This window comes from Octopus bimaculoides, chromosome 6 (assembly GCF_001194135.2).
Source record: "Octopus bimaculoides isolate UCB-OBI-ISO-001 chromosome 6, ASM119413v2, whole genome shotgun sequence".
Lineage (NCBI taxonomy): Eukaryota > Metazoa > Mollusca > Cephalopoda > Octopoda > Octopodidae > Octopus > Octopus bimaculoides.
In genome coordinates, this window is record NC_068986.1 from 66167499 (window position 1) to 66176072 (window position 8574).

An 8574-nucleotide genomic window follows, 5' to 3' on the forward strand; every position below is an offset into this window, starting at 1 on the left:
GGCACATAAAAGACACCATTTCGAGCGTGGCCATTTTCGTGCGGGTGACACGTAAAAGCACCCACTACACTCTCTGAGTGGTTGGCGTTAGGAAGGGCATCCAGCTGTAGAAACTCTGCCATATTAGACTGGAGCCTGGTGTTGCCATCCGGTTTCACCAGTCCTCAGTCAAATCGTCCAACCCATGCTAGCATGGAAAGCGGACGTTAAACGATGATGATGATGATGATGATTTAGTCCAGACAAGTTTGCACAAAGGAGATTAATTTGATTCATTTTTTTTTTCTCTCTCTTCTCTCTTTTGGTAACAAAAATGCTAGTTTAAGAAAAGTGTATTTTGTATGAAAATTTTTTCTTGAATTCCTTAACCAGAAAGGAAAGAGCCATATTTAAGACTTTTGTAGGCTCTCTTAAAATGATGAGATGAGCTGATTCAGCTTTAACATCTGTAGATCAACAACTACAGATAGAAAATGTGGGGGAAGGGGAAATTTTAATGATGCAGCATCTCTGAAGCATGTTAATAGCAAAATAAGAAAAATTTCTTTATTTTTCTACTGGTTTCTGTCTTGGATTGTAGCCAAGCTAGGGCACTACTTGAAGGGATTTTATCAGTTTGATTGACACACCTCACAACTATTGTCTGTTGTTTTCTCACTCTCTCTTTTACTCTTTTACTTGTTTCAGTCTTTTGACTGTGGCCATGCTGGAGCACCGCCTTTAGTCGAGCAAACCGACCCCAGGACTTATTCTTTACAAGCCTATCGGTCTCTTTTGCTGAACCGCTAAGTTATGGGGACATAAACACACCAACATCGGTTGTCAAGCGATGTTGGGGGGACAAACACAGACACACAAACACATACACACATATGTATATACGACGGGCTTCTTTCAGTTTCCGTCTACCAAATCCACTCACAAGGCTTTGGTCGGCCCGAGGCTATAGTAGAAGACACTTGCCCAAGATGCCACGCAATGGGACTGAACCCGGGACCATGTGGTTGGTAAGCAAGCTACTTACCACACAGCCACTCCTGCGCCTATAAAAGGGAAAATGCTTACAGCACCTAGGTTTCCCAAGTGGTCACCCATCTAAGTACTAACTAGGCTCGATGTTGCTTAACTTCGGTGATCAGACGAGAACCGGTGCTTTCAACGTGAACTTTTTGGATACTAACCTATCTGAGACCACCCCTGTTTCTATGATAAAATTTTACCATTTTATTTTAAAGTGATCTAAATTAAAGCTTTCCTTCAAAATTCCATGTTAATTTATATTCCAAACTCCAGCTTAAAATTGACAAAATTATTTAAAAATCTTTTTTATTTTTAGAAATATAGTAATGAAAGAGTTAACTGCAAACTCCACATAAGAACTCAGCAAATGAGTATTTCTGCTCAACGCACTAAATTATCATCAATAAACACAACATGCACAAAAGAAGCCTGTACAGTTTCTGCCTACCTACCACTAGTCAAAATTATATAATCTTGATTTTATATATATATGCATGTATATATAATCTTGATTAGTGGTTGGATGGGTTATCACAGTCTAAGGTACCACATATTCGAAGCTACTTCTTTCATAGACAGATATTTATACGTAGCATTTTGGCTCAGTTTCTATGGATGGATGCCCTTCCCATTGCTAACCCTCTTCAAAGTGAATGGGGGGGGGCATTTTCTAATGCAAAAGAGATGTTGGTAAGACAAAAGGCACTTCACAAACCTATGCTTTCTCCACAGAGTTATGAAGTCACTTTTATCCTGTTAGAGTTATAGCATAAATGTTTAACTCTTCAGCATTTAAACTGGCCACCTCTTTTATGTTGAAACTGGACAGACCTGGCCTCTCACACATACCCTACAATGTCATTCTAAAAAATAAACAATCACATCATTGAAATCTCAAAGCCACAAGATAATGTATGATTAATTCAGAACATTGTGAATAAATACATGTCTGGTAAGTTCAGCATCATCAATTCACCACAGGGAAAGTTCACCACACAAAATTTTTGACAATTTTTCAACTTCAATTTTTCTCTCATTTTTACAATAAAATAATTTTTAACTATTAATGGTGAGATACTATGGATATATATCATCGGTAAACTTTCCTCACAGTGAACTTCACTCACAGTGAATTTTCTTCACAGTGAATTGATGGCAGTGAACTTACCTGTGATGAATGGATGGTGGTGAACTTATGTGTAATTGAATAAATAAGCATTGCATTTCAGAGTAGTCTGAATGCTAAAGGGTTAAGACAGCTTAAGTATAAATTATACATGTGACAGTCCAGTACAGTCAATATCAGAAGAAAATTATTTAATCCCAACATTAGAGTTGAACCATATATCTTTCAGAGCAATCAAGTTACTAATTACATCAACTGAACTCCAACCGAATTTAACTTTTAAGATTAGCAAATCTATGAGGATTCTGGACAATTTTGCAGTTGCTTAAGGACCAACAGACAGGCTATACCAACTAATTTCTAACAACCTAGTATCATATTAAACTTCTTTTACATTTATGATAAAGAAACCTCAGAATGTGATCTGAAATTATTGATAACACAAGATTATTATAAATATAAATTATATATATATATATGACACACACATATAAACATATCATACACACACACACACACACACACACACACACAAGGTGCATTCCAGAAGTTTTGAGACTTGTTTAGGAGAGACAGTTAAACTGTCCTTGATTACTGTAATTTTAGTTTATCATTACTATACATCCAATAAGCCGACCTGCCAGCTCCTGTTATTCCAGATTGAAGGAGACACCTGTAACAAGCCTTTAAACTTATCTAGTTAAACACTGTTTATCACAGCTGACTAATTTACAAGATGCAGTGGGGATATTTGGACGCTCACTATGCACCCCGCTCTTTGTTCTTCACGATTTCCACCTCAACATTCTACTGACTTCCACCTATCACTGTGCATCCTTCTCTCACCCATTCTTACACTTCACCTCATTTCTCTATTTTTCATTTATCTATGGTTTTATTATACTGTTGCTATGCACCCCTCTCATATTCACCTTCTTGTGCCTTGAGAGTACACCCTGACACCTCATCACCACCATCTCTTCTTTCTCTCCAGCTGGGGAAGCCCTGTATTTCCTCTTTAGCAAGACACCTGTTCCTGTCCCTCAATCATATATTCACTTCTCAATGCCTAGCATAAAGTCACTTCTCTTGATACTACACCCCACCTCATTCCACTGATTTGAAGAGGTCCTGTCGGGTGAGTTACTTGGTGACCTCAGAAGTGCTGGTGCAGCAAAAAAAATTTAAAAAAAGAACACAGTACCTACTTTCAAGTGGCTGGTGTTAGGATGAGCATCCAGGTATAAAAAATATGCCAAAACAGATGTTAAAGTTTGATGCAATCCTCTAACTCATCAGATCCTGTTGAACTGTTCAACCCATGCTAGCAAGGAAGATGGTTGTTAAATGACGATAATGATGATGATGATGATGATGATACATATTAGGTTAGGAATACCCATCTTCATGTGTGTCTATACCAGGACAAATACAATCTAGTGTTGTCATTTGCATTGTTTTCCTCCAATAAATTGAGATAGCTAGGCTTGGACTCCAGATCTGTGAGCCTCACAAATGTCACTGCGGATCCACTATGGATTCTTTCAGCCTCCACCCATTGTCATGCTCTTTTAGTGCTGGCTGCCTTCCACCCTTAAATCATAAAGCATGGCCCAGATGCCATAGGCTTCCTTTCCCAGCTCAAGTCAGTTGGGCTACACTGAGGGAATAGTAAAAGGCCTGACTGTATGACAATTTTCCCATTCTGTGACAGCAGACACCACCCACATCTGGGATGCGACATACTGTGACACCTTCTTCAGCCATAATTTGGTGTGTTCAGCTACCAGCCCAGGCTCCGATGCACATCAAGCTGATGAAAAGCAACTGTCAAAGTTTCAGTCACTCTGACAAATTTATTTATGTTTGAGCCAGTGGCAGTGGAGACCTCCAGCATTCTCAGTCCCCCTAGACCATATTCCTGCTCACCACCATCAGGGTGGAGATGGCTGTCCACAAAAGCAAGCCCCATGAGTTATTGACAGTAGCTGTTCCAGCACATCTCCCTTGCCATACTTTGAAGCAATGCAGTTTCCATTTTGTCTGCTGAGACCATGATGTGGTCTGAATTACAAGAAATTGAGAGAGTGTAAGAATTTTGTAGCTTATACTAAATTACTACATTTAATGTGGTAATTTAGTTAAGCTAATGTTTCGTTCAAGTGGTTAGATGTTACCGTTTTAATTTGTATAGTAATAGGGTGGATGTAATCAACTAAAACTCTTCAGGATGGTATCTAAGCATGGCAGCAATGTATGAGTTTAATGACCTAACAAACTTTCCTATAATCTCTAACATAATCAATGACTAATATAATCTCTAACATAATCAATGACTTTTCTTTTATGTCTTAATTTGTACACCATTATTTTACTGTATACTTTTAAACCCCTTTTTCTTACTGAAACATCTACATTCATAATTTGCTCCACCCAGACTCACTGCTGTAGCTACTGCTGCTGCTGCTGTTGTTAGCAACAAGATACCAGTAACCTATATAATAGAACTTCCCAAAAAGCTAGGAGGGAAACAATTCAGCTTTGTGACTGCAGACAATAACTTTAGCAGGGAATTAATGACAGTTTGTAAGCAAACACTTGTCTAGTGATATAGCCTAAATAACTGGAGGACAACACTTTATCAGAGAGAGAGAGAGGCAGAGAGAGAGGGGCACAGAGAGAGGGGAGGAAGGGGGGACTATAGCTGACCAAGCAGGCATACATACAGTCATACATACATAAACAAGAGGATTGTTGTAGTAATAAGGTAGGGGTTGGGGAGTCAGGTGGAAGGCAGAAAGGAGAGAAAAAGAAGGAAACAACCACCACCTTCTACACGCACACACAGGAAATGGGCGTGGAACAAATAGAGACAAAACTTTTTGCCTGACCTTAATTGTATTGGGACATTTGGCTGGCATCAAGTGTTGCAGGTATAGAAAGACAGACAGTTACATGTAAGATAAAGATGAGGAATAGAATAAGATTTTAAACAACCCCTACTCCCCAGGGAAAGTTGTTTTTTTTTAGAGGCCCTTCACAGAGAAGTCTATATCTTCAGGAGTATTTTACAATATATAGTTTCACCAACCACCCATGCAACCTACTCCACTTACAACAAAAACTAATAAATATTAAACACAGTCACCATTTAATAAAATACATAATTATCAATGAGGAAGTCTCTCTCCATGGTTACTTGACCTACTTGAAATAGCAGTCATACTTCCCTCAATTTATACCATAGGATTTTTAAAATAAATACACATATACATAAACATATATAAATACATAATATATATATATATATGTATATATATCTATATATATATGTGCATATATACACATATACATAAATATATATAAATACATAATATATATATATATACACGCACACATATACACACACACCTTTGAGACACAAAGTAGACATTTTTCCCAAGTGAGTGTATGTAAAATGATTTTCTTTTCTTCTAAGCTGGAAAGCCTTCCTATATCAAACCACTCAAGAGTGAAGTTGTAATGTTATCAAGCAATCTGGAGCAAATAAAATTATATAGCCCACCAAGGAGGACACAACACAATGGCCCTTTTGTCAGGTTTGAACTCAGCAACTTATTCTCATACTCATCACACTTTTATATTACTTGTACAGACACTCAAAATTACATAACAACCATAAAATAATAGAAATTTTAGAAATATATCATTTCATGGAACAGCAGTTACTCTTTATACACAGGGAAACTCAAATATTTAAAGCAATCAGCTATTTTAAAAGAAAAAAATCATCAAAATGTTTATGTAGACATCTAATATACATATACAGGGTGTGGTGAATATATTGTCGTCTAAATCATGCAAAAATGAAAATAACACTGGCATCTCATCTTAACAGATATATTTACCAAAATTACATAAAAATATCTTGAAATACTAATGAGTAAATATATTCAATAAAATCGTTATTGGCTTCAACCATGGCCTCTAGACAACTTCGGAATCTCCTGCAACTCATCTGGACGGTCTCCTTGTTTAAGTTAGTGAATGCTGCCATAATCCTTGCCTTCAGTTTATCTTTAGTGTTAGAAAGGAGTTTTGTGGTCTCTCACTCAACTGTGCCCCACACATAATAATCAAGGGGGTTGCAGTCTGAGGAGTTAGGTGGCCAGATGTTAGGGGGTGATGTGATCACAGAAATTTTATTACAGCCGTAATTTGGTTCTCCTGCTTGTGTGGCATGGTGCAGAGTCCTGTTGTTAGACACAGGATCTTCTAGCAGTCACCCTCTTGACAAGGACAGCACTACCACCACCAAGCATTTGATGTAGGCCTCCGTATTGAGTGTGAGGCTGTGTGGGAAGATGAATGACGGCATATCATTACCATCACTAGCAATCACTCCAAACACCATGATGTCAACTGGATGTTTGATTTTTATCACTCTCGGTACACGTTATGGGGACACAACAAGCCAACTGTTATTCTATGTGTTCACCATCTGTTCCTATTGAAGCTTCCAGTGCAAATGCCAAACAGTACAGCATGTCATTTCTGGCAGAGTGAATTGCGTCATAGTGCTCTTTTTCTCACATCAGTGCCCAATTGACTCTACTATACAGTGTAGTAAAAAAAACTCAAAAACGAACAATGTGCATGCACAAAATTAAAAATATAAATTGGCAACAATTTACCCATCGCACCCTCTAAATACATATATATGAGCCTGGTGTTGCCATCCGGTTTCACCAGTCCTCAGTCAAGTCGTCCAACCCATGCTAGCATGGAAAGCGGACGTTAAACGATGATGATGATGATGATGATGATGATGTATACATACATACATGGTGGTTGTCCATTCCTTACGCAGAGACTGACCACCTCTTGTATTTACACCTTACATCCATCATGGTATCTGATGTGGCTTTTTAAACCAATGTATTGAAAAGACACCCACATAGATTGCATGTCTGATTTGGAACACCAAGAACTGCAGTTAAGTTCTGAAAAATAAATGTTTGTATGTTAATCTTGGCTTTCCTGCTGATGATAGCTGGCCTAGCAAATTATTTAATTTTACTGAAAATAGCTTGAAACCATTGGTTCAGGAAATAGATGGTAAATGTTTTTATTTTTCATCCCCTTTTGAAATTATCTCTAATTGTGGTTTGGAGTTTTGACTGCTCCTTCTAGCGGGTTAGATGTCCTATTATGGACATCTCTCTTATGAGTTTAAATGTACACTGTACGTATTTATATGAATAATATATAGTCCATTGACTAGTTTTTTCTTCTCGCTAGACCACTGGTAGCAAAAAGAATTTCTAAAAGTTTTTTGCTACCCTGAGATTTATTAATAATGATATAATGATTTTTTTGCTAATTTCTGAAAGAAAAATCAGCATTTTTTGTATTTGCTGCCAATAAGAAAACCACACATGTGCGGTAGATATGAAAAATTATAACATATAATCACGAGGCATGTTTCTATGTATTGCCTCGTGTTTATATGTTAATCTGGCTTTCCTGCCAACGATAGCTGGCGTAGCAAATTATTTTATTTTGCTGAAAATAGCTTGAAACCATGGTACAGGAAATAGATGGTAAATGTTTTTATTCTTCATTCCTCTCGATATTATCCCTAATTGTGACAAGCTAGAGGTAGTAGATAGCTTCCATTATCTAGGAGACCAAGTTAGTAGTGGAGGTGGATGCTCCGAGAGCTCCGACCCCTGCTGACAACCAAGGGCCTCTTTCATAGAGTGACAGGCAGATTGTTTGATGCCTGTGTGCAAACAACTATGTTGCATGGCAATGGAACATGGGCTATGACAGCCAAGGATGTGCAATGTCAGAGTGCATGTTCAACAGAGTGTAAGCATCTTGAGAGAAAAGTTAGGCATAAGAGGAATCAGATGTGATGTGCAAGAGAAACGACTGCACTGGTATGGTCATGTGATGCATATGGGAGCTTGAGAGGACCCATGAAGCCAAGTGCACCCATGCAGGTGGCATGTAAAGAACATCTTTTGAATATTGGACCTCACAAATGCAAAGTGGCTGAGTTCCTTTCATGCATCGGGTCTCACAGAGGCAAAGTGGCTGAGTTCCTTTCGAGTGTTGGGCTTCACGGAGGCAATGACCAAGATGTTTGGCATTATATCATGCTTGAAAAGAAGATACCAGTATCACGCAAATTGACACCCATGCAGGTGGCATACAAAAGCACCCATTACACTCTTGGAGTGGTTGGCGTTGGGAAGGGTATCCAGCTGTAGAAAAGCATGACAAATCAGACTAGAATCTGGTGCAGCCTTCCAGCGTGCCAGCCCAGTCAAACCGTCCGATCCATGCCAGCATGGATAATGGATGTTAAATGATGATGATATACACACATATATATATATACATATATATATATATATATA

The 8574-nt window shown here is 38.1% G+C and overlaps 1 protein-coding gene and 1 pseudogene across 1 annotated transcript in view; both read right to left on the minus strand.

Moving 5' to 3' along the window:
• Nucleotides 1-8574, minus strand: part of LOC106877208 (laminin subunit beta-1) — a 173934-nt gene that overhangs the window by 76134 nt on the left and 89226 nt on the right. The gene's annotated exons all lie outside the window — the stretch shown is intronic.
• Nucleotides 1059-1177, minus strand: LOC128248200 (5S ribosomal RNA; annotated as a pseudogene).